This window comes from Harpia harpyja, chromosome 13 (genome assembly GCF_026419915.1).
Source record: "Harpia harpyja isolate bHarHar1 chromosome 13, bHarHar1 primary haplotype, whole genome shotgun sequence".
Taxonomy (NCBI): Eukaryota; Metazoa; Chordata; class Aves; order Accipitriformes; family Accipitridae; genus Harpia; species Harpia harpyja.
The window spans coordinates 17494667-17519926 of NC_068952.1; the positions used below are offsets into that span (position 1 = coordinate 17494667).

The 25260-nt window shown below is 41.7% G+C and overlaps 1 long non-coding RNA gene across 1 annotated transcript; it reads left to right on the forward strand.

The window, feature by feature from the left end:
- The first annotated feature begins 17607 nt into the window (after positions 1-17607).
- On the forward strand, positions 17608-21054 carry LOC128150085 (uncharacterized). Its single transcript, XR_008237932.1, has 2 exons — positions 17608-17912; positions 20746-21054. It is a non-coding gene; the product is annotated as an uncharacterized LOC128150085 (long non-coding RNA).
- Positions 21055-25260: the final 4206 nt, after the last annotated feature.

Consider the following 25260-nt stretch of genomic DNA (forward strand, 5'->3'; position numbering starts at 1 on the left):
CGTTGCAGCTGGTCCCTGGAGGTCTTTCTACTTCTTCAGGTTGGGAGACACTGCAGAGCTATCTGCCAGTTTTTTCATGACTCAAAGGAGGCACAGCACTACCACAGTGTCAAGACTTCAGTCCTAGCTGTGAATCTGTCCGTTTGAGTGATTCACCACCATGCAGTCTCAGTTCTGAAAATGAGACTTGTGTCTTGCACCTTACCTATAGTATTCCACGGATTTGGTTGTCTGTATTCATCCAGTTACCTTGCAAGCTTGTGTAGTACAAGTGTCTGACGCATACCTGCAAAAAGAAGGGGTATAAGTGCTGAATGACTAGTAGGAGTGATCTTAGAAGGAAAGGTGAAGTCTAAATAAAGTAAGGACTGAAGAGTATTTCTGTGCCAAGTCTTCAGGGCTGCCCATGGTCGCAGCAGTATAGGTGCAAATCAGAAACTGTAAACACTGAGCTCTTGAGCTGTGGTCTTCAAGCCTGCATGTCTTCCTATTAATACCAACGTGAAATTCAATACTGCATCTGAAATTCAGAAGAGGTCATCAATAAGTCAGACACACAAAGCATGGTAGTTGTAGAGGTAAACAGTGCACATGTAGAGGTGCTTTACAGCTGAGATGCTAAGAAGCTGAGAAACTCGGTTTCCACCAGTTTCAGAATAAAATCCATTTCCTCCAGTTTCAGAATAAAATTACCTTTAACATTGTGAAGGATGGAATGCCCAGGAACAATCATTTAGTTCACGAAGATAACGTGACATTTTAAATGGAAATTTTGTTTTGACAAACCTTTTTATTCCTATAGCTAGGAATTTAACCTGATTTTAGTCAGCTAATAAAACCCTACTTTAATATTCTGAATGTTTGTATTATATTTTAATTCCAATTTGCACCTAAATGTAGCTTAACACTAATCAAAAAGAAATCGACTCTTAAGAAATATCAGCTACCTTTTTCTAGCATCATAAAATATAAACATTAGAAATCTGAATAAATACATGTCATATTAACTAAGTGCTTATGTATGTAGAGAATGTGTTTTATTGATTAGCAAAAAGAAGACCCAATTTAATGTAGAGGCTACATTCTGCTGCAATTGAACACTAGATTACTAGTCAATGAGAATCCAACTTTTTTCGGGAAGTAACAAAAACATGGGAATGGAACATGATAAACTGTTCAAGTCAGGAACTTCCATTTGCCAAATTAAATCATAATTACAACAGTGAATCAAATTATTAATCCATCTACTTTGAGGCACAGTTTATGCATGTCTGGATCACAAGTAGGATTTTTGGTAAGGATGAAAGCAGGCAGGTATATTTTTGCACATTCCAAATGATTCAAGCTGCCAAAGATTCGGATGGAGTAAGTACTAGAGCCATAAGCAAAGCTTTAGCTAACAGCAGCATGTGTATAGACAAAGTGTATGGCTGAAGGAAAAAAAAATGAAGTTCTACTGGAGAGAAAAAAATCATCTGTTTTGTTTAAATGTCACTCTAGCAAATAAATGCAGTAGGAGTTTCACTTGTGGAAGGATCTCTAAGATTAAGCCAGTGAATGTAAAATTTGGATTAAGTTTGTCTGACTTTGGGTAGAGATACTTCCTTGGTGTAGCTTGCATAGTGTTTACATGAGCAATACTCCTGCTATAGTCATTCACTTCACTGGGAATTATGAATGCCTAAAGGAGAGCAGCAGCTTTACCCCTTACTAGGCCATCAGCTTTCAGCTATCTAGCTACAGAAATAAATCTAACTCTATCACTTTTGGTTGATATCTGGAGTGACCAGCACTTTTGGTGGATATCTAGAGTGACCAGCTCTGGACTGCTTTATGCCACAGACACAACTACTTTCATGTTTCATGCTCCTCAAACTACCTTCTTAAGAAGCTACTGTTTTACATATCCCTTTAAGGATTAGAATTTGCTATTCTGGTTTACCTCACTGAACAGTAAGAACTCACAGTATTTTTTCCTCCTTTATTCTCTTTACTATTATGTCCTGTTTTATTTCCTTTTATTCAACACAACATCCAAGATTCTACAAAACAGATCTTTTCCATAAAACAGCTGGAGAATAACTAACTTACAAAAGAAAGGTAGTAAGTGGTGCGTATAAAGGGAGAACTTGTCAATATCCTTGATGGTCATCATCTCATCAAGACCTTCATCAAGACAGCATCAGTAAGTGTGCTTAAAAGGACAGAGTTGAGCTTTTATGGGAAAGGAAGTATCTGACTTTAGAGCAGAAAACTCTGCTCTAAAGGGATTTAAGGTTGTAATGCAACAAATGAGCCGTACAGCCCAAAGAGCCAGAGAAATTTGGTGAATGGGAAATGCAGGTGTACATTCCAACCCTTGAAAATGGCTTTAATGAAGAAACCTGCAGTTAACCTTTGGGGTTACTCTGAAGACTCAGTAGTTCTAAGAGGAAGTGGGGGTTTGCATCCAGACCTGCCCTTTCCTTTTTCCATCCATTCAAGAAAGTGTGGATTCTGCTCTGGGTTCAGATCTGTGACTCAGGTACATTTCCAGTCTTGAACGGTTCACTGTGATCTGAATGTTGCTGAGATTTCACCAGGTTTGAGTTCTGACCAATTTCAGTCCTGGTCACAGTGTGATAAATTTCTAGGATTGAGCTTGATTTGTTTAACTGTTTGTTTTACTGATTTCAAATCAAGGTGCAGTGACATGCCCTTCTAAATGTGAAGTCTTACAATACTTGTAAGGTCATTTTTCAATATTTTGACAAATGACACGGATTTGTTATACAGAAAAAAATCAAATAAACTCTGAAAAATCAAACTAGAATCCCAGGTTTACAAGTAGTGAGTGTGCTGAGGTAAGGGGATGAGAAAATAGGTCTCCCATGCACAATGCAGCAGTAGAGGAACCTCTTCCCAAATGTATGAATTACAATGAGAGCAAAATCAAGTTGACGCACAGAAGCCATGATCCCTGAATGAAATGAGAGTGACAGCAAAAGCACTGGATAGATCATTACCTTCAGTTTCACAAATAAAAGGCTGCAGCCCAGAAAGCAGTGACAAAAAAGAATGAGCATTTATTTGAGAGGAAGGAAATTTTCCAGTATTAGAGAAACTAAGAAGAAGATGCAATTTATTGAAGGAGGATTTCTGAGTAAAGCAGTTTTCACATTTTCCATATTGTACGTACTTCTTCCCTGCAGCTTATCTCCCATTTTCTTCATTCAAATCCTTCCCTTAAGTCATCGCTGCAGTACTGCCTAAAAAATGCCTTTACCAATTATTAACAATGGTACACAGCCTTAAACTGGCCAAAGAACTGAGCAGCTTGCCAGGGGAAAAACAGACGTAAGTGCCAGGTGACCTTAGCAAAAGAACCAGAAAGCACAGTCAGACTAAGTACAAAGGATGAGTTCTGCAAACCTCTCTTCTCATCACACCCTAAATGTTAATTTTTTTAAACTGCTCCTAGATTTTTTTTTGGTCTCAAGAGCACTGTCCGTGAGTACTTTCTGACCTGATGCACGCCCTGGTTCAGTGAACACTTTGGCACCAGCATTGCTTTAGTCATGTTAGCCCAGGCAAATTCCATGTGAACAGACATAATACATAGATGTAAACATTTTCAAGGTCTGGCCTTTGTTTTTAGTATCAAATTATCATACATAATTGAAGGGGAAGCATTGTAAAATGTGTCTCTGGAATAGATTCTCAGAATGGACGATAAACAAAATTGTGTATGTTGGTGTTTGTTCTTATTTTCATTTCATTAATGACGAATATGTTTGTAACTACTTGCTGATTTTTCCCTTTGCATGGAGATAGCTTTTTTAGTTGGTCTTTAAATAGTGACTCATAAAGGACCCCTACTAAAATGCTTATCCTTGACATACTTTTAACAAAAGAAATAGTAGGAGGACTTTCTAACCTACTGCTATGTGAATATCCAGAATTAAAAAAATAACAATAGCAAAGGTGGAACTAATGTGTGCAATGGATTTCTGAAGGAAAGTGAAGATTTTAAAGCATACAAATGTAATCTGTGGGAGTAAAGTTCATATTATTTATCATCCATGTTATTAAAAATGGAGAAAAGGAAATAAAAACCCTGGGCAGTTTTGGAAGCAGGACCTTTTAAAAAAGAAACAAATTTTCTCCATTAAAAAGATTCTTTATGTGTCTGACGTGGCAGACCCATGAGTTAAAATAGGCCATTATAGCAAGAGGCTATCTCATTAAGTAAAAATTATTTCTCAATAAGTAGGAATACGGTGCTGTTCAGAAAAGAGGAAACCCTGGCTGCATCCTTTGTATCAGGAATAGCTGGTTTCCCTGGCCTTGGGAGGCACATGCTAAAATCTTACAGCTCAGATCTGTAGGGTGTATTTCACGTACTGCAGGAGACAATGGGCAGAGAAGGTCCTGAAGAGGTTCATAGCTAGGAAATGATATTACTGCCCGAGGGCCCTCCTGCCCCATTGCAGGATGGGGCTATAATTGGTCTGAATGTACTGCTGAGCCCTAAAGTGTCCCCAAGATGGTGGCACCAGCAGCCCCAGATGGCTCACTCCTTTTTGCATCTGACATTAAAACGGAGCTCTCCTCCACAGCCCTGCTAGAACAGGACGTCCTTAGGTTTAGGACCTTGTGACAGGGAAAAGGACCTCTGTTTACAGCCACATGACTAGCAAGGGAGCAGGTAGGAAAGAATCCTATTATCACAACTTTCTCCTAGTTGACTGGTATTGAAATTTATCTCTTTTGGGGAAAGGCTGTCTTTACACAGCTCTCTCAAAACTTTCCATCCGAAGGTGGAGACCTTACTGAGTGAAACCTGGCTCTATTTATTTGCAGCAATTTGAGCCAGGAAAATCCAAACACCCTTGTTCTCAACAACTAATTTCCCATTACAGATAACACTTTCTTCCAATACTGTCTAGGATGGAGAAGTTAAGAAGAGGGAAATCTAGGGGAGGAATACTCAGTCACCAGTGGAAGAGTAAAAACCAGTGGAGGTAAGAGCAGTGTGGTCCAGCTGGACGGGCTTGCCTGCAGCTGAGAAAGGGCCATGCTGCCCTATAGGTGCCTTTGCCTGAAGCACAGCTTGCTATTCCTAGGGCATCCCTGCCTCCCCCAGTCAACCCCAGCCTGCTAGTGAGGTCATGGGGGCTGTCAGCCCAGTATAGCCCAGCACAAGCTGGTATGGCATGACCTGTGACAGCTGGATATGGTCTGTCCTGGTACGGGACATGCCAGCACAGCATGGTATGGTGCAGTCCAGTATGTCATAAGCTGGGCCATTATGGCTCAGCACAGCACGGCTCAGTGTGGCATGGCACAGCCGCCTTCCCCTCAGCTAAGCTGCACACTGCCTGGCACCCACAGACCACATGTTTCCCTGGTCCAGACCTGGCCCAGCTCCCCCTCCCTGCATCCCGCATGCAACTGAAGCTGCCATTGAGTGATGCTAAACAGCCTATTTTCCTGAGTCTTGATTCATGTATCTTGCCACTCCAACCATCCAGACTTTCCTTAATGACACATTTGCACTTTAACCCATGCTATTATGAAATCAATCTTGTACTGTGTTTGGAGAATGTTCATTACAAAGAAAATTGTAAAGCTAGCAGAACTGGTGTGGGGCTTCCAGTACCAGTGTGAGCCGTGCACACAGCAGTAAGCACGCGGCAGGCTTGACCCACTTGTTATGCAGAGGGAACCTGTGAGGCTCTGTACTGGCCAAATCAGAACAAGGTAAAATCTGTTCATATCTATTAATTTGAGACAACATCTTTATGTGTAGCAGTGGCTGTTTTGGATCAAATAGTAGATAATTTGCCATTGCTCTCTGATTTTGCCATTCACTTGAAGTACGACATTATTGATTTTCCTTTTACTCAAGCAATTAGCTGAAATTAATCTCTCAACCATTGGCAATCATGTCATAGATACCTACAAGGTCTGGAAAAGAGAAATGGTATGGATTCAGCTCCAAAGAGAATGCAGAAATTATAGACTCATCAGCCTAACTTCATGCCCTGAAGAGTTTTGGCATAAAACACCAAAGAATGAATATGTGAGAGCCAAGATAAGGCACTGATAAGTGTCCACCCACAACCTCCCCTCCCCCCCAACCTGTCACTAGATGAACAGGTCTGATTTTCTCCTTTAAGAGGATAACAAGCCTAGCAAGGAAGGGAGAAAATGTAGAGATATATATAGAAAATAACCACCTATGTAGCAGTACAGCAGAAAAGTATGTGGGAACAAAAGTATTTTACAAACTACAGATGAGTCAACTGAATAGTGTCATTCTGGGATGAATGAACAGGGCTGTCATATTTTAAACAAGGGAAGTAATTATTCTGCTCTACTTGATCCTTTTAAAGACTCAGTTGGAAAACTTTGTCCTGATGGCAGATTTTAGAAAACACAACTTAAAGTGAAGAGTAAGGAACTAGTTTGTTCACTTAAAAAAGAGAGGGTTATGGGTCGAGATTTTAACAATTTTCCAATGCAGGAATGGATGTTATGAAAATGTAGTGCTCAGCTGTTCTTCATCCTTACAACAGTAAAATATTTCATATGTTAAACATATATCTTCCTTGCTGAAAATTAGGCTGGTTTATTTTCATCTTTTGATTATATAAAGTGCTAAAATAGGTTGTATAGGGATGCTGTATAATTGCCTTCATTGCAGCTTTTCAAGAAAATGGACAAATACATTTGTGCTTGGTCTAAACGCACTTTAGCTGGCTTTAATGCATGGAGTTGGACTATACTATCTCCTGAAGTCCTTTCTGGCTCTGCACTCTTATGTTTCAATAATTCTGTTCTAGTACATCTTTCAGACATAAAACTCTCTGAGGCAGGGTATGTCACTATTGTGTTTGTGCAGTGTCTGAAACAATGATGTCCTATATAGTACATCTGTCTGCATAATTATCTAGAAAGTAGTCAAGAATTAATGATGCAGACACAAAAGCTAATGTCATGACAAGTAATACACTGGAAAAGATAAGGTAAATATATCTAGGGTGGTTATCTGAGTAAGATACATATTTATGTTTATTTGTTTATATTTTCTGGTATGGATGTATACAGATACAGATCTTCTCTATATTATAATATCTTAATCTATATACTTTTTTTTTTTTTGCATGTGATATTTTATCATCATTTAGCTAACATAGTACTATTAACAACATTTTTGCAAAGTTTAATTGGTTGGCATGCTATGGAAAACAAAATTGTTCTAATTCTCCCAAAGTTTTCCCACAACCTTCGATCCACCAATGTATGATTGAAGCTGGGTACAGAAAATTTTCCTGTCTCATAAAACTTACAGAACAATAATAGTGTTATTCCACAGTGTGGAACTTCCACCAGCTTTCACAGTTCTCCATAAAAAGCAAACCCAAAACCCTAACCAACTAACCATGAGGACCCTTAGTCCTACAGGAAGGTCCTGCTACAGGAAGACCCCTTCCCACCACCCAAACAGCCTCCTGCTTACTGCACTCACGTGCGGTGAAGGGTACTTGGGTAGGGATGCCTGGTTTACTTTCATCAGATCAGCACATTGAAGCTCCCTGTACTGTATTTTAAAAGAGCCTGGTTGCCACCTCCAGCTGGGCTTCACTTTATGAGTAAGAATGTAAGAAAGTGCTTAGAACAGAGCAGTTAGAAAGACAGATGGGGAGGACCTACCAGCCCTCATGCAGAAGAGCAGTCCCTCAAGAACTCATGTCTAGCTGTTAAAGTAAGCATGGCCTACTAGGCTTGCTAACTTGGGGATTTTGGCCTTATGAATCTAGATTACCAGATACTGGTTTTAGAAAAGTTTTCTTACATACCTATTACTATTTCTGCTAAATCCCGATTTTAGTGCAGGCTTAGGTCACAGAGTTAAGCAGAGGCATGGGTGTTTCCAAACTCAGAAATGAAGGGAGTTGCAAAATTCACATGAAGAGCTAGATTCATTGGATACTTGCAGAGGCTGTGTAAAGTCCTGGGCCTACACAAAAAACAGTTGACACAAACCCTGCGACTCTGAGAGGCATGTGAAGCCTGGAGACTGAACATGCAGAAGCCTCATTCAAGAGGTGGAAGCTGCTCTGAGAGGCACATCTCCACCTCCAGGCAGAAACGCAGCTAAGACCAGAGCCTCTGGTCAGAGTCACAGACTGGCCAGTCAGTTGGAGAGGAAGTTTCACCTGTTCAGAAAGGTGGGATGCATCTGAGTAAATCTAGATGTCAACACCTAAATGTCAAAATTTAGATGTCAACAGGGGTATACACGTGAACTATCTAACCTAGTCTCCCTATATATTCACTAGACTTCTGCACTGCTGTCTTTTTCCCTTTTCCTTTGTGGTGATTGTGGTAGGCTGACCTTGGCTGGACACCAGGTGCCCACCAAGCCACTCTATCATTCCCCCTCATCAGCTGGATGGGGGAGAGAAAATATGAACAAAAGGCTCATGGGTCGAGATAAGGACAGGGAGATCACTCAGCAATTACTGTCACGGGCAAAAGAGACTCAACTTGGGGAAAATGAATTTAATTTATTGCCAATCAAATCAGAGCAGGATAATGAGAAACAAAACCAAATCTTAAAACACCTTCCCCCCTACCCCTCCCTTCTTCCCGGGCTCAACTTTACTCTCAAATTCTCTATTTTCCCCCTGAGCAGGACAGGGGGACAGGGAATGGGTGTTGCAGTCAGTCGATCACACATTGTCTCTGCTGCTCCTTCCTCCTCACTCTTCCCCAGCTCCAACGTGGGGCCCCTCCCACAGGACACAGTCCTCCATGAGTTTCTCCAACATGAGTCCTTCCCACAGGCTGCAGTTCTTCATAATCTGCTGCAGCGTGGGTCCCTTCCATTGGGTGCAATCCTTCAGGCACAGACTGCTCCAGCATGGGTCCCCCATGGGGTCACAAGTCCTGCCAGAAAACCTGCTCCAGCATGGGCTCCTCTCTCCACTGGTCCACAGGTCCTGCCAGGAGCCTGCTCCAGCGTGGGCTTCCCACGGGGTCACAGCCTCCTTCAGGCATCTGCTCCGGCGTGGGGTCCTCCATGGGCTGCAGGTGGATATCTGCTCCACCGTGGACCTCCGTGGGCTGCAGGGGGACAGCCTGCCTCACCATGGTCTTCCCCACAGGCTGCAGGGGAATCTCTGCTCCGGTGCCTGGAGCACCTCCTCCCCCTCCTTCTTCACTGACCTTGGGGTCTGCAGGGTTGTTTCTCTCACATATTCCCACTCCTCTCTCTGGCTGCAGTTTCTGTTCCACAGCAACTTTTTCTCCTTCTTAAATCTGTTATCCCAGACATGCTACCACCATTGCTGATGGGCTCGGCCTTGGCCAGCGGCGGGTCCGTCTTGGAGCTGTCTGGCATTGGCTCTGTTGGACACAGGGGAAGCTTCTAGCAGCTTCTCACAGAAGCCACTCCTGTAGCCCCCCCCTTGGGGTGGGAGGGTACCAAAACCTTGCCATGCAAACCCAATACAGTGATTGATCACACATCATCTGGAAGTTCGATGTCCGGTCTGAGCTAATCACCTTTGTTCTCCTTACCATCTGTATTGGTTTTGTGTGGCAAGGTTTTGGTAGCGGGGGGGGGTTACAGGGGTGGCTTCTGTAAGAAGCTGCTGGAAGCTTCCCCTGTGTTCGAGAGAGAGCCCATACCAGCCGGCTCTAAGACGGACCCGCCGCCGGCCAAGGCCGAGCCAATCAGTGATAGTGGTAACGCCTCTGTGATAACATTTTTAAGAAGGAAAAAAAGTTGGGACGGAGGTATTCGGCAGCCGGAGAGAGGAGTGAGAACATGTAAGAGAAACAACCCTGCGGACACCAAGGTCAGTGAAGAAGGAGGGGGAGGAGATGCTCCAGGCGCCGGAGCAGAGATTCCCCTGCAGCCCGTGGGGAAGACCATGGTGAGGCAGGCTGTCCCCCTGCAGTCCATGGAGGTCCACGGTGGAGCAGATATCCACCTGCAGCCCGTGGAGGACCCCACGCCGGAGCAGGTGGGTTCCCGAAGGAGGCTGTGACCCCGTGGGAACCCCGTGCTGGAGCAGGCTCCTGGCAGGACCTGCGGATCTGTGGAGAGAGGAGCCCACGGAGCAGGTTTTCTGGCAGGACTTGTGACCCCGTGGGGGACCCACGCTGGAGCAGTCTGTGCCTGAAGGACTGCACACCGTGGAAAGGACCCATGCTGGAGCAGTTTGTGAAGAACTGCAGCCCGTGGGAAGGACCCACGTTGGAGAAGTTCGTGGAGGACTGTCTCCCGTGGGTGGGACCCCACGCTGGAGCAGGGGAAGAGTGTGATGAGTCCTCCCCCTGAGGAGGATGAAGCGGCAGAAAATAACGTGTGATGAACTGACCATAAACCCCATCCCCGTCCCCCTGTGCCGCTGGGGGGTTGGTAGAGAATCCGGGAGTGAAGTTGTGCCCGGGAAGAAGGGAGGGGTGGAGGGGAGGTGTTCTGAGATTTGGTTTTATTTCTCATTACCCTACTCCGGTTGATTTGTAATAAATCGAGTTAATTTTTCCCCAAACTGAGTCTGTTTTGCCCGTGACGGTAATTGGTGAGCGATCTCTCCTATCCTTATCTCGACCCACAAGCTCTTTGTTATATTTTCTCTCCCCTGTCCAGCTGAGAAGGAGGGGGAGTGATAGAATGGCTCTGGTGGGCACCTGGCGTCCAGCCAGGGTTAACCCATCACACCATCAGTGGAAAGAAATCTGTATTTCCAGACTGTTATTCATCCCATCTTAGATGTGCCTCTTACGCATCTTCCCCTGGCATGGCTTCTGCAGGCTGGAAACATACAGTGTGATTGCCCCCCTGTAACTGGCTCAGGAGATGGCTTTGTGCATGGCCAGTGGCTGAAACTCAGACACCCTCTGCAGACTGAAATGAGGGTCTCGGCGTTTCAGTGGAACATTCAAACTGAACTTTTATGTCCTTTGTGAATTTAGCTCACATTCCCTTCTCATTCCCTGCCTTGAGAAATAAAACCAGGTGTCTTTTAGACTGTAGGTGGTAGGGAGAGATGTACAGAAGATGAAAGTCATGGATGGATATTTAGATAGTACTGCCATAATTCAAGTACTTATCAGTTGTCAGCCAGTGAAATGAGCTGGCAGTGGGCTGTAGGAGTGGATTTCTAATACATTGACTGTTACCTCTTCTGAAATTCAGAGCTGAAAATATTAATGAAAATCCCCTAATCACAAATCAGGCTAGGTGCCATAAACAGAAGTTCCTTTTCCTAGTAGTGTTGTATCAAGGTTTTCCAGCAGAGATGAACCTAAAATATTGTATTAGGACTTGCAGACTTAGGTCTTAATCAGACAGATAAAGAAGTAACACACAGGAAGATCCTTGAAATTTCATCCGTGGTCCCCTGATTTGGTGGGAGAGTCTGCATGCCTCTTATGGATCAGAATGCACTGGAAATTCACAGATGATACCACAAATTCATTCCTGTGAAAACAGCAAGCAGTTTTCTTATGAATAGCAGAGTGGCATAAGATAACTAGGTACGCAGAGCTAATAAAGTACTTAGACATTTTTGGAACAGTATATTATGTAGTTGCTCTTGCAATAGTTTCTGTGCTGACGAAATTTGGGTACAGTGGCAGATCATATACAGAAATAGATGGCGCTGTCAGTAATCATTTTGCACCAGTAACAGAGCCTTGGAATTGCAAATAGCTATTCATATATGCATAAGCATTTGTATATATAAATGTTTGCCAAAGCTGTATTATATTCTGTATATGACACAGGTTTCCCTCTAGAAAAAAATAACCTGATGCATTCTTAGATATTTTTGCAGAAGGTCTTCTAACATCTCTTCCAGTTTGATTTTATACAACGATTGAGGCAGACTATAATGTTGTAGTTTAAACAGCATTTTTTAATACATTTGCATATTAGCTTATGGTAAAATTAATTTTGCTGACAAGCTACATGACTTTTCCCCTTTTTAAATTTTTAGGTTTTGGACAGCCTCTGGCATGATGGGAGTGCTGACTCAGTTGAGGGTCTTTAGGAAATGTCATGGCACAGAGAATAATTATCCAGCACAGTGAGACAGAGTCATTAACAATATTAAGCAGTTCAAAGTGAATCAGACCTCCAAACTATGAAGTCGATTTAAAAATCATAGCATCTTGCCACAAATCATTTTGCGAAGAGGGACTTCTTATTTTTGAGCTTTTAGGATTTATGGTTTTCTACCTTTCTCTGTAGTCTTAAAAGCAGTTAACTTTTACTTACTTTTTTCCTTTTGTTCTTTTTCATTTTTAAGATGAAAGCTGAGAGTTTCACAGAACTCTGGAAACTTATATCAACGGATTGCATTTCATGAAATTCATGCAATTGTGAAGAGCACTGGGATCCTACCTTGTCTCCAACTCAATAAAGACCCAGAAAGGGCAAAACCATCTGTTTTTTACATTAGGTTTTCACTTTCTGGAATAAATCTTGGAATAAATGTAGTTCTGATGTTCAGCTCTAGCTCAGCTTCCATCACAGTAAATTAAACAGCTTCTGCTGATTTCAGTGGGACCTGGGGCAGACCCTCATGAGCAATGGGGTTTTTTTCCACATCTCTGCGTTCAGAAAACAGTTCAGTACTTTGTGATAGTTTCCAACTCACTTTAAATATGGGGAACCTAATGGAAGAAAAGGACTTTAATGTCAGATCAAACTAGGCACACGGAAGTGCCTCAGTCAACTTCCTTTTAGGTCAATAGGAACTTTCCATTGACTTCACTGGGCATTGAATCAAGCCAGATAAATCAAAGCCTAGCCATAAATTTAAAATCTGAATGGAATCTAAATAAAACTGATAGCCTCGAGAGAGGTCCTAGGTAATAAGCTTCGTATGTTGCTGAGCCAAAATTCAGAGGGCATGTGCACAGCAATACAAAAAGTTTAGGCAGAGTGCATCAAAGCGTATGGGGAAATTGCTTTGTTGCTGAAAGCATAAGTGAGTAGATTTAAATATAGCAGCAAATCAAATTTAAATTATCAAACATATTATTAGGCTATATAATGTATAAAAAATACTAGATGCATCATTTGACCAGGTTATTGCTACAAGAAATATTTTTCCAAAAGTCCTATGGAAGTAATATCTGCAGCTCTGGCTGCAGTATGTATCAGCACAGTCAATCAATAATGACTCAAAGCAGGACTTGTGTAATGTCAGTAATAGATGTGACAAATCAGGGCCTGCAAATACTCTACACAAATGACATTTATTAAGACTGAATTCTGTTAATGACACTGCATAGGACCGCATTTGGCAAGCAGTACAGATAAAATGTAGTAATTGTGCACTGGCAGTTTGTCTGCTTTGTCCTGCTGTCACTCAGATGTGCCCACAGCTTTCCCCATTTCAGTCCTGGCATGCTTTTGTGTTTCTAGTGTCCTTACTTTTGAACAGAGTTACTGGTGATGATTACAGTAATACCATATGGTTCCAGTGCAGATGAGGTCTGAGTGACCCTAGTCCACAAAAAAAGAGCAAATGGAAACTGCTGCCACCACAAGCTGAGATACCACCGTGTGTGGGGAAAGATGCCAGCATTGCTACTGTCATTTTGTCAAAATGTCTAAGTACCAATAAAATGTCTACATGTGAACAGAGAAGATGGAAATGGCATCACTGATTCTGGGTGATTCTTTATAGAAGTAATGAATAATGTTTCAATTTTGCATCTCTGGCTTTTGTCACTTTCTTTAAAGCTTTGTTTTGGACCAGGCTGTTTCTGCTAATCTTTCATCGTTCTGTGGGAAAGCTGTGAGTTTCAGTTAGTATTGTAAATGTTTATTCGGGTCTACAAGTGTTAATGAAGGTTTTGCAATGACTCATGAGAGCTTAGACCGTGATTCATCTAACCTCTACTGAAAATTCTTTCCAGAGCCAGGTCTCCCAGACTGAGAATGCTTTCTCCTACGCTCTCACACGCTGTATGTGAGGCTTTGAGATCTGAGTCATTCCCTCAGTGAGTCTTTGAGATCTGATTCATTCCCTCAGCAGAATCATTGAGCCTTTTAACTTGAATGGCTTTCAAAGTGATAAGATACAATTTAGCTTTTAGTCTTAAAGTAGTTCTTCATGCAGTATTCCTATCACTTCAATGTATTCCTACTTATTTCTTCCTGCAATTTGTCCTCCAGATTACTACTCCTCTTTCCTTCTTGCCTAGCCATGTCTTACACTCAGAATATAATGTTCTCCGTGACCCATATTCCAGGCAAAATGCCATTCATCCTAACAGAGTGAAACAGAGTATATTTTCCTCTTATTAATTTACCCAACTCTGGTTTTTTGTTCAGATAATTTTCTGTACTTTCAAATAAATCTTATTTGTTCCTAACATCTTCTAGCTGAGAATCTCATCACACTTTACAGTTTAATAAATTAGACCTTATAACTTCACTATGAAGCATGTAAATACTAAGATTTGTTGTATTTTTTTCAAATGAAAAATTCAGATATGGATAACTTACAAAATTTGTTAACAGGTGAATGAGCTGTGATCTGATTCAATATCTCGTTATTCCTTAGCCTAAGCTTAGCTCCTACTTACTTGGTACGTAAGCAGAGTTTCCTAGGTGAACACGTGTGTAAAACTCACTTTTGAAGGTGAAAATTCTGGCATAATCTGTATTACATAACAAGTTTAGTTTTAAGTTGGGAAAGAAAGTTAGGGAACACAGTTCTGACACCCATGGCCATTTTAATGCTCTATAATAGTTCCATATTGTAGGTTGAAAATACTGATGTGGTCTGTATCACAAAATGACTTTATTTTTGTAAGCTGCTTGCCAAGTCTAGAGAATGAGCATCCTCTTTTTAGGCTGCTCATAGATGCACCCACCAGTTCATCCCTTTTGAGGCTGAACGCTGAACTGTGAGCAGTAGCTGTTTATCTCAGCCATTCCTGATAGCTTTTGGAGGAGAATTATGACGGATCTATTTCCAACCTCATGTTGGGAGTGATGTGGTTGACCTGTGCATTATGTACTATTCTAGTGGATATGTTGTTGTTTTTCCTTTTCTCTTGTCTCCAGTAAAAAAGGGTTACATTAAAACCATTTATTTGATCTTTTGCTTGCTAGTGGGGAGGTTTTGCTTATTGAGCATTGCAGCAGTATCATTTAGTTTGCAGATTCCTGGCTTTGGGCTTGAGTTGATGCTGTGTATGTGGTTTTGTAAGGACTCTTAGAAGCTGAAGCTAGCCTTTTGAAACTAACCAGTCTTTGGCAGATGATCTACAATTACAATGTTAGGAAATGAGACTCTGTCTGCAAAGGAGTGCTTAAGGCAGGACTGCTTAGCATCTGGGCAACAAGGCTGCATTTGGCCCACAAATGCAGTACTACTCTCCAGCTTGTGCTCACCCCCAGATCACATGAATTGTATTCATGTGTCAGCAGTACTTGCCTATGCACTCAGGACTTCCCTGGATTTCAGGGAGTGGTGTCGCAGCAATTAGCTGCTCAGCCAGACATGACTTGAACCTTGAGGTGGCTGATTCTCAGAACAGGGTTTTTAACCAAAGTCCTTATTTCCATTAGATCTCTAATGAAAGGGTAATAGATTCTTCTCCTGTCACAGGCCCTCTCTTTCTTTAAGAATATTTAACCTAACTTTGCAAAATGTAACTGTGTCAAAATGAGATTGAAAATGACCCCATCCTAGGAACTTGATCTACCCGTGTACTGAAGAGTGACACAGTGCACCCGGTGGGCATGTGAAGTAATGCTAGTCTGCAGAGGAACTGCACAGGAGGTTATGGATTTGTTTGTTTCATAAGCAAAGCAAATTCCTGAAGTATTTCACTACAAAATGTTTTCCAATTTTTAATGGCAATTGTGAGTCTTCTCTAAACCTTCTCAGTGTCTCAACACTGAATTTAGTGAAGATCAATCACACAAATTTCAAATAGGTCCCTTCACTTTTGATTTATGAGTACATTCATGGATTGCATTAGTGCTCTGGGCTACAGAATCAGATCAGAAGCTGAATACTCAGCTGAAAATCCACCTTACTCATTGCTGAGTACTTTGCAATGTCACATCCTCACAGGACAGATCTTCCAGCTTTCACCTGTTGTCTGAATATGATCTGCACGCTTTCATCCTAGATCTATAACTTGATGTTTGATTATATTGTCTGCTTGTGTCCAGTTGACCATGCCACCCAGATTATCCTGTATTACTGATCTGGCTTCATTCTTCACAACTGTTGTAATCTTCGTTGTATCTCTAAACATCATCATCAGTTAGGCATAGGTATACTGTTGTTTTCCCTTTGGTATGTTTGTCTGTCTTATGCACCCTCCCACCACAGCTTCTGTATGCAAGTTTGTTGAGGCAGCATAGTTCTCGTAAATGCAAGATGTACAAGCAACAGAGACATGGTGCCTTCTGTTTGCTCAGTCTGCTTTATGGTGGGCTGAATCACATCACTTCTGTTGCCTATGGACTGAGCCTCACTGTGTAAGCCTGTAAGCCTACTGGTAAGAGATACCTGTAGTCTTGAAGACCAGTCATGTAAAAGTAACTTTATTTATTTACCTACATGATGCTGCCACAAAAGACACAGAGGCACAGCACTGTGTAGGCATCACAGCCCAGTTTCCAGGAAACTATTTTACATCAAGAGTGGATCCAAGGGTCCTTCTTAAAGACTTGGGTCAGAAGGATTTAAGAAATGGTACTTACTTCTCCACTGAGAAAGTAAACTCTCTGTCCAGCTACATTGACATCTATGAGAGGTTCCTTATGATAATCCTTCTGATCGCAGAACCAGGATCTACCATCTGTACTGACAAATAACTATGTGATATGAGCCCTTCCCCCAAGACTCAGATAATTGCACCCTCTTGCATATCCTTGGCAGACAGAGATTCCTCTTCCCACAGAACTCCAACCGTGTACAAACAGGAAAATCTGGACTGGGAAAAGAGAACACTGTCAATAACTTTGAAACAATAGAGTATCAGAATAGAAATGCTAATAAGCTGTCAAATATTCCTTCTCTTTGTCCTTTCTTACTAGTAATTTAATAACAGTCTTCCTACAAACTATCAATATCATTATCTCACAGATAATAGTCTCATACAAACTGCCTCAGGAAAGTATGATACTGGCTTGCAGAATGGCTACAGATTTTTTCCCCAAATATTGCTGTAAAGCAGTATGCAGTGGATATTATGCACTTCTGATTTAAAGTTATGGTAATTTGTTTCTCATTCCCTAGAGTTTGATCATATAGTGAGACTAGTAAGACTGTCAGATAAGCAAATATGAAATTTTCTATTCAAGAAAGCAGTAAATCTAGAAAAAGTTAAAGATTTTTGTCATATTTGTTATTATGTAGGCATGGATACAGTTTGCAGACATTTGCATCTTTTAATCTTGCAATTGGTGTCCATAGTTAAGTTATAAAAAAGGTCAACTAGTTTTTTTATATCTAGCAAGAACAACCAATTTTTTAATTAGAGACACCTTTTTGCAATGTTTGGCTTCATATGCTAGAGCTTAAGCCAACCTTTAAGTGTTAGGTACCATGCTAAGACCGAGGGTAAGACTCTATCAGCTTGCCACAGGGCTTTTACAGGTTTCTTTGGAGCACTTTGTACCAGTCACCGTCAGAGAAAAGGTTTTGAACTAGATGAATCTGGACCTGCCTATGCTGGTTACATCTCTGTATTGAAACTTCATTTCTGAGTTGCTGTCCTCTCTGTAGACTCCAGCACTAAATTACTCGTGAGTTTACTTGAGTTACTATCATCTTGTACAGAATTTTTTTCTGTCACTTCCTAGGTAATGAGACATTTTAACAGTAGATTTTGAACTAATTCACAGAACTGCACAGAGACCAAACTATGTAAGTATTGCCATTAAAATGGAACATTTTTGTTTCTTTTAAAGTCAGCTTTTCTTTATTTGTGGACCCTCGGCACCATCTAGTGTTTGAAAATGTAGACCAACTCCAGACCACCAAGCGCAGAACGTCACTACAAAGAGGTTTCAGCCATAATAAAAGCTAGTGGTGCTCTGAACCATCACCTGATTAATTTCACACAATTATATTTTTCCAGTTACAAAATACAAATATACAGACCAGGATATGGAAAAGACTTTCCATGGTCGTGATTTCCAATCCCTTGTCTCTCCCATGATGTTACACTGGAACTAATAGATCAGTTCAGTATCAGAAATGGACAGCTGTGTGTCCACTCGTGGCAAATGTACAATACTTTTCATGGAAATAAGTATGGTGGTAGATAAATATTAAAGCACAGCTTGGATGGAGAAAATTATTTTCTGCTCCTGTTCTAGATTAGTGGCAGCTTCTGACCCAACCATAACAGCAGCCCTCCGCATCCCAAATTTAGCTGCTCTTTATCCCTCTTTCTGGGGAATGATGTCGACCTTCCAGTTCTTGCACGAAGTTCTGCAGAAACAGAACCAAAATTACATCTATGTGTACCGTATAATTACATGTGCTATTCTGCAAAAAAATCTACCAGGAAAGATTTTTCTGTCAACAGTTTGCATTTCATGAGTTTGCTACCAAAAAATCTGCTTTAATAAGATCAGTAAAGCATGTATAGTTTTAGCAGAGAATTCTATGGCTTCTAACAAAGCTGAGACAGCATAGTCTCTGATTTCTGGTACCTCAGGACCTACTTGCAGCAGCTGAGTGAAAAGATCTGTGTGAAATGTATAGTGTGGTTAGCCAAGTGTGAAAGGGAAAAATTGCTGTGATAGCAAATTATGCTTCCTTCTACATGCTACGAGAAGTGTGGTCAGGCAAAAAAAAATGACATCCCTTTGTCAGTTTATGCCAGGCCGAATGAAAGCCAGGGAGACGAGATATCATTTTTAACTGATAGCTTTGTCTTGTTCTTGTGACTCCATGAATGTGACCCAACTGCTGGTTATTGAGGTATTGCCAGGAATGGCTAGGAAAAGATAATCTGCTACGGATAACTAGAGCTAGAGGCAGAGGATGTGTGGAAGACAGAGAATAGAGAGGATATTCAGCAATTAAACTAAACTTTATGGATTCTCATACATACACTGAATTTGGCTATGCGTAGAACAGATTATGAGAGCTTTCCTGGAAAAGTAATCAGCTGGACTAGAGAGCCTGGGCCATCATTAAGGAAATAATTGTGATTGCCTTTCCATGGCTGTCAAAGAATTGGACACCCAGCCTAAAGCTGTCCTGGTCACTCCCTCACTGGTCAACAGAGAGAGGCAGCATGTTTGGGAAGTGATTCATGCCTTGTCTCAAAGACATTTATTTTGGAATAGGGTGAATCCAGAGCTCAGAAGGTAGTTCTTCCTTTCCCAGACTGCAAACAAAACCAAAAGGGGCTCAGACACAACACCGGTTTTAGATCATTTAGGTGGGATGAATCCTCTGCTAAGTTGGATGTTGAAGCAAGGTGAGAAGAAGGCACCTGAAGAAAAGCACACCATTAGTGGTGTGAATCCCCTTCTCTGTTCTTTATTCAGCATACTGAGGGTAAAGGTAATAGGCATGACAGTCTTGAGACGCATGCCCTGTAAGCATATAAACTGACCTGCATGCGCTTGACATCTCTCTTCCTCACTGCCCTCTGCCTGTTGGCTCCATTTAAATTTGTTTCAGTCTGTTTTTGTTGTATTAAATGATCTGATGAATGCAAGGGTCTACTCGTAAAACCAGTGGCAGGATCAAGCCTTTCTCTGCGACTGACTGCACCCAGGTGTCTGTGCAAACTAATTGACAGCACTTTACTTGAGCTATGTCTAGTCTGGTTGTGGCTGGTGGATACAGGCCCTGAGGCTCTCTTTCCTCACAGCTGTCACAACATGATGTGATCTACCCTCATCTGTCCCTCAGAGTCAGCTCAAGACCCTTACGCAGGGCTCACCACAGTCCTGTCTGCAGAAAAGAACCCAGGGTTACATGGGTCACAAGCTGAGCATGAGTCAGTTACATGGCAGGATTGCAAAACAGACAAATGATGTTCTGGGAAGTGTTAATAATAGGACCATACATAAGCCAAAGAAGATAATTTTGGGGGTCTGTTTGGCACTGGCTTTTTCTTTCACAGGTGGAATAGAAAGTCCTGTTTTGGGCACTGTGTTTTTAAAAGAATGAAAAACTAGAGAGAGCTGAGAGAAAAGCAATGGAGATGACAGGCTCTTCAGAAATCCTGAGCTCTGAGAAAAGACAGAAGGAAGGAAGGCTGAAAAAAAAGAGGAAACTGAGGGAAGGGGAAATATAGCAGTCTGCCGAGTATGTTTTCAGTTGTCATGAAATTGATTCAACTGTTGGCTGTGTCCAGTGCAGGTACAAATTTAATTTGCAACAAGAGAGATTTGTATTAGCAATTAGAAAAAAATTCTAGCTAGAAGGGCAATGAAGTAATGTGAGAGGATGCTGCTTGCGGTCATTGTGGAATCACCTTCATTGGAAGCTGTTCAAAAATAAGCATCTGTCAGGAATAGCTTGATATACATACATCATTCTGTGCTGGTGCTGGGGAATGGAGTAAATGATACCAGGAAATCCCTTCCAGCTATAGATCTGTAAGTCTCGTTAATGCTGTCAAAATACAGGAAAACCTGTATTTACTTTGCTCAGATGGAGTGACAGATATACATGACCTTTCCCATCAATTTAACAATATGCTGACCCCCCCTTTTTTTTTTTCCCCTAGAGCTTGCATTCCTTGGCTGCCTGTAGATGTGCAAATTGCAGTGGAGGCAGGAACCCCCTTGTGCCTGACAACCAACCTGTGAGTACCTGTCTTGGACAAGGACTGTGCTGCCTTCCTCCGTGCATTTCTCACTTCCATCCTGGATCACTGCACGCATTCTCATCAGAACAAAGGTAATCTGAGCTAATTCAGAAGTGTGCACCTGTACTCTGTATTGTATCATACACAGATAATGGCATGGCATGGGGGTTAATCAATGTAATGCCTGCCTCAGTAAAAAGCCAGTAAAAACTAAATGCAGTGAACCTATTTAAATGTTTGTATCACATATATTTTTAAAGTACAGACCAATACAGAATGTAAGGTCCTGTGAAGGATACATTCCTCACTGAATTGTGCCATGTAGGGACCACAGGGGCAGGAGTTTACCCTTTATTGTAAAGTGCTTAAGAAGTTCTCCAGCTGCCCAGATATCTGAAAGACAATAATTAGCTTTTTCTGTCTGATGCAGAAAGAGAAGAGAGGGGGAAAGAGTTATTAATGGTGACTATCCTTTGGTAAGAGGAAGATGCAATGGAGTCATAAGAATGAACCATTTCATATGATCCCATTTATTTGCTTGCACAGCTCCTGCTAGAGAGACTATGCCTCCAACACAGAATATAGATATCGGAATCCAGTATTAAAAGGGATCTTTTTCGACACTTCCCAAGGTGTTTATAATTGTCAGTCATCCTGCAGATTTTACAGCTGATACTAAAAAGAGAACAGTTTATTGCCAAATTGTGTCTTGAAGGTTATATGTGCCTACACTCTTTAAATAATGACCTTGTCAGATTAGAGCTCAACAAAGGAGGATAACATAGTAAAGCATATAGTTCTTCCAGTTCTGCTGTATAGTATTTTAAGTAGTAAGCTGTAGTATCTAATAAACCAAATAAACAGGCTTCCAAATTGGCAGGAGACATAAATTGTGGAAGAGCTAGAAGTACATCTGGTAGGATACTTTCTTCTCTTTCTGTCATCTGCAAGGAATGTTCCCAAGACAATATACTCTGAATTCAGTTGGGAGAATGGTAATTGTTTTCCACTTCTGTCATCAGGAAACTGAAGTCAGAGCAAAGTACTTACTTAACTCCTGTTATCACAACCACAGATGTCTGTAGCATTCCCCCCCACACCTCATACCCGCAAATTGTTTGGTAAGTGTTTGCATTCAGTGAATTTAGCGCTTTAGGATAGGTATGTGGACTGTACAGGCAACCTGAATGTCCATGAATGAAAAAAATTAGTACAGAAGTATTACAAAGGGTTGACTGCAGCTGCATGTAACCTTCAGTGCACTTTATTTCAAGTTGTTCATTCAACAAGATTATAGCTGGCAAAAATTAGTTAGGACCGAGAGAGATGTATTCAAAGTTCAGGAGTAATCTTCCAGCTTTAATAGGTCAGATTCTGGCCAACTCCAACAATCATTTCAAGGAAAAAGAGACTCCTTCCTGAGCATCTACTGCTGAACCACCAAGGTACTGGAGTGTTTTCCAGCTCCTTGGAATAAGAGCTACTCAGGCTGGAAATGCAAAGCTACTCCCTGGTTTCTCCAAGGGTGAAACTTCTGCTAAGTCAAAAGGAGTTTTGCTACTGTTTTGAATAGACAGGAATTCTCAGCAGGAAGTGATGTGGGTAGGAGGCAGTGTTCCCCCAGCAGTCCCAGAGGAGCAACAGAGCCTGCCTTGCTGGGGAGCAGGGACTACAAGGACTCTTCCTCCATCCTGGATCTGGATAGAGGCTCTCGTAACTCTCAGCTTGGTCTCAAAGGCAAGAATTAGAGAGGCTGCAGGCCATTCTCCATGTAACCTTTTCAGTGGGTTCTCTAAGGTGGATTCTTTAGCTGTTATCCTATAACATCCTGCCATGGTATCCATACTGGGAAAAAAAAGCCTTTTTTGGAGGCATGTGGTAGCTTGCTGCAGGAGCCTGCCAAAGACTGGCTGAGCAGCTACTTCTCTTTCATCTTCACGACCATACTAAGCACCAGGCCTACTGGCATGGGACATCACAGGGAAGAAATGAGAATCTCATCTAAGGATTTACTACTCCTGCATTGCTGCTTGTGTCTCCTAAGTAATCCTGTTCAGCTACATATCAATTCTGGTGTCTGCTCAGTTGTATGGTGTGGGAGAATTTGTGGGAGAACTTGTGGGAGAACGAGGGAAACTGCGTAAGGCACAACTGTTATTCTCTGTTTGCTAGCACAAGACACTACTGTTCTTTGTTATAAGTTTGTTGAAGTAAGCACAAAAGTAGAACAAGGTCGGGCCTACGTGACTGATAACAGGAGGGCAACATGACCGAAGACAGGGTGCAGGACAGCATGCAGGTGGAGAAACTATTCACGTGATCAGAAGACTTTATCCAATTAGACTATTGTTTAAGCGCGTGAACGGCACATGTTAACCAATCAACAAATGGCTTATGTGTGAGTAGATATTAGAAACATATATAACCGAGTGTTGCGCAGTTAATAAACGGAGAAACCATTTGATCCACAGTATCTGTGTTGGTCCGTTTTCTCCCCAGGGCGAGTCCCTGGCGATGCGTCGTTTTCCCTAGATTGTCGCAGCGGAGAAAGTGCGGCAGTATGGTATGTCAGTTACTTCAGTCTCTGGCTCCTGTTTGTGCCTTCTATCATCTTTGCAAGATTTCATGAATGGTTAATGGGAAAAATATAAAGGACAGAGAGGCAACTGATCCAACACTGACTCCTGAACAAGGCACAGTCCCTGAAATGCGCGTGTGCAAAATCGACAACTCTTCTAAAAATGATTGCTTGCATATACAGACACAGGAGTTGGTGGGCGCCCCAATGTATGGATTTCCTCAACTATCCTGTTTAAGTGCAGCTCTGAAATGTTAGACACTAGGTGATTCAGTTGCCTAATCAGAAGCATCTATTGTCTTCTTAGATCCTGACTAGCCTCCAGCTGCTGCTGCAAAAGGGCTTAGATCTCCTGTAAGTCCTTATCATACCTGCCAGCCCAATGCAGATGTCTTGGACAACTCAGGTCATCTAAAACTGTATAGATCCCTAGCTCAGATCTGTCCTGATCACTCCTAAGATGTCTGTGTGTCCTGGTTTCAGCTGGGATAGAGTTAACTGTCTTCCTAGTAGCTGGTACAGTGCTATGTTTTGAGTTCAGTATCTGAAGAATGTTGATAACACTGATGTTTTCAGTTGTTGCTCAGTAGTGTTTAGACTAAAGTCAAGGATTTTTTAGCTTCTCATCCCCAGCCAGCGAGAAAGCTGGAGGGGCACAAGAAATTGGCACAGGACACAGCCAGGGCACCTGACCCAAACTGGCCAATGGTGTATTCCATACCATGGGATGTCCCATCTAGTATAGGAACTGGGAAGTGGGGGCGGGGAATCGCCGCTGGGGGACTGGCTGGGTGTCGGTCGGCGGGTGGTGAGCAATTGCACTGCGCATCATTTGTACATTCCAATCCTTTCATTATTGCTGTTGTCATTTTATTAGTGTTATCATTATCATTATTAGTTTCTTCTTTTCTGTTCTATTAAACCGTTCTTATCTCAACCCATGAGTTTTACTTCTTTTCCCTATTTTCTCCCCCATCCCACTGGGTAGGGGGGGAGTGAGTGAGCGGCTGCATGGTGGTTAGTTGCTGGCTGGGGTTAAACCACGACACTGTGTAGCTGGGAAAATGGAATACATTTGAAGTTCGAAGCTTGTATTTTCTGTATAGAATAAAAGGGTTTCCTTTGTGTTAGTTAAATGGATCATTAGGAGAACTGTAGGCCCTGATGTTTTTGCACATGAAAGGAAACCCAGAAAGTCATGAGCTGTCACATGCAATGAAAAACTGTAAGTCTGTAGTGTGTCTCTAATCTGCATGTAAACCACAGTGAAAAGTGCCAGTTTTGATGTCACCTGACTGTTTTCATGCAATCAAAGGCTGTGGGGTCCTTTGATTAAGAATTTATGAAATTTCAGTGGCACCAAAGACTGTCACTATTTAAATGTGAGTAGACTCTTGTGAGAACTCAAGCCATTGTGTGACAAGAAGAATGTACTGGTTATATGACTTGCATGCTTCATCGCAGTTTTCTACACTTATCGGTTTCTTTCCAGAAATTATTTAAATATGCTTCTTGCCATGTGACTCAAGCAATTTCATGAAAGAAGTGAAATGAAATAAAATGGAAATAACCTAAAATCTTAATCATTGCTCTAGAAGCACATAATTTTATTATGTATCTTACAATAGTAGGATGATGTGGAGTTCTTAAATCTAAGTCCTGGAATCATGTTATGTCATGTGTAATGTCAAAGAAAAATGATGAATTCTAAAACCCTAAAAATGTTAACAAAAAAACCCCCAACTTATGATTTTGGGGTGCTGCCTTATGAATTTTGAATACTTGTCATTAGCAATACTGAAATAATATGTTGGGCTTTAACTTCTCAGGGTCTTCAGGTTGTTATAGTTGTTCAA